Below are 2,335 nucleotides of genomic sequence, written 5' to 3' on the forward strand. Positions count from 1 at the left end.
ACTAAATGAACTCTGTCTTGATCTGCCTCCTCCCCAAGACAAAACAAAATTGCTCAAACAAAAGCAAACTACACTTCATCTCTCTGGAATGGATTCTCATTCACTGGCTTATGAGTTCTGATCCTCCCCCCTCATTCTATATTAAATACCTACACATGAGCTTTTCATCTTAAGTACTACTTCCTTCCTAAATTCCTCTCATAAATCTCGGCACTTTCATAGCTACATAGTGTCAATTTATTGTTCTACGAGACATCCATTTCTAAATCCCTATAGCTCAGCTCATTTTCTTCTTTAAAATGAACTTGTGCAATTTTTGGCTTTTATTTCCCTGTTTATCAGTACTTATTGTACTGATGTGGTCAACCATGCTGGCATCCTTCATTCTTCTCTCATAAACATTCAACAGATTCATTACATTTTTTTCTTCGGCCTTTCAAGTTACTGTAATCCAGAAGACCAATTGAAAGTCTTATGGCCTTTTAACATGTTGATAAACTTTTATTTGATTAACAAATCTACGTTGAATTTGCCTTTTACTTAAATTTGCATTTTATAGTAGAATATTGTGCATGCCTACGTTTTTTTTTTTTTTTTAAGTTTTTCTTTCTAAATATTTGGACAATCCAGATTTTGATAAAGAAGTTATCAAACTGTTATAAAGAAGTTCACCAATGAGTCTATAGTTTTCTATTAAGTGAAATTTACAGTTACCTTACACACATTTAGAAAGCATTAATTGGAGAAAATATCTTGGTGTTCTTTGATAAGTAACTTTGGACAAACTACTATTTGTAGAAATAATCAAATAATATTTGTGTATAACTTGTGTGTATCTGGAAAATATAAGAATTATATCTTGATTTTTGGAATAGTAATGCTGAAAAATTTTTATGACAGCATAATATTTAGTAGCCAAAAAAATGAAATGTAATTGCAAGTTTAATAAAATTGTGACAGAGTATAAAATAATGGAAATTTCATTTGTACATTAAAGACTAAAGATATTAGGGTTATTTCATTGAGTTCTACTCCTTTGTGATTCCAGTCCTAACTCAAAGAAGCTTTCTGTTAATGACACATAAAAGGTACTCTAGGTAATTGCTTAGCATTTAGGAAGCTGACCTTAGTCATGCCCTGTTGTAATTCTTCCCCTGCATTTCGCAGGGTTTATTAGCTTATTACATTCTGTAATGCCTCCTTACTTCACTCCGGTGCACAGTTTGGCTTATGATATTTGGCAGGACTTTACGTCTATTTTCTCATCATATTAGACAGTAGGGTGTTTAAGGATCAGGGTCTCAAAGGGATTATTGCCCAGAGTTTAGCTTATCTACCTGTCAATAGTTTTTTTTCTTTTTGCATTAATTCACAACTATCTTCTAGCAAAGAGATTATTATGTATGAAGGTGATACAAATCAGTCGCTGCAGCTTTGTGTGCCAAGTGTTATGTTAGAGAGGGGAGTACATGGCAGGTACAGGGCATGGCACATCATGGAGGGGCTTACAAAATACACTTTGAGTAGATTAAATGATGACTGTGGGCATGACTGTATGACCTGATTTGACTGTAGAGTATGAGAACTATCATGGTTCTCCTCCTAGACAATAAAAATGAAAGTGAATTTTATAAACATGGAATAGTCACAAGCAGAAGGCAGGAAACGCACTCAAGATAGCAACAGTGGATAGGAGAGTTTGTACAAAGCATGAGATGCTATGATGAAATGCTATGCTCTGTAGTGGAAGAGCACATATTAGACACAATCTCAGTGTTGCAAACAGACATCACACATTGCAATAGTTTTACCTTGTGATTTTCTTTATTGAAAAAAATAACTAGACATAAAAGCAAAACAGAACAAACAACCCAGATACCATCTTCTGTCCTCCAAGCATCAGTCTCATTTACCTGACCACTCTTGTTTACAGATTTGACTCCCTTCTTATTTCTTCACCCACTCCCCTCCCCACCCTGACTTTCTATAATATTCTTTCCTCATTCATTCAAAGATTATTTCCCAGGACATATCATCTTTGACCACATTGCTATCATAGTGACAGTTTGGAAATATTCTCCTTCATTTTTTTTTTTTTTTTTTTTTTTTTAGAATAGGCCACCATGAATCAGGTCAGGAAGAGCTTTGCATGGTAAGCTAAGGATATCTTTTATCCCCCTGAAAACTGACAAAATCTCTAGAATGACCTTAAGTTAAAAAGTGACACATCTCTGTTTCTGTTTTAGAAAAACCCTTTCAAAGGACTGAGGATGTTGCCATGGAGAACATACCACTGAAGGAATGTATAGAAGTAGCAGGTAAAGAATACTGGAAT

Source organism: Mus pahari, chromosome 3, assembly GCF_900095145.1.
Source record: "Mus pahari chromosome 3, PAHARI_EIJ_v1.1, whole genome shotgun sequence".
NCBI lineage: Eukaryota > Metazoa > Chordata > Mammalia > Rodentia > Muridae > Mus > Mus pahari.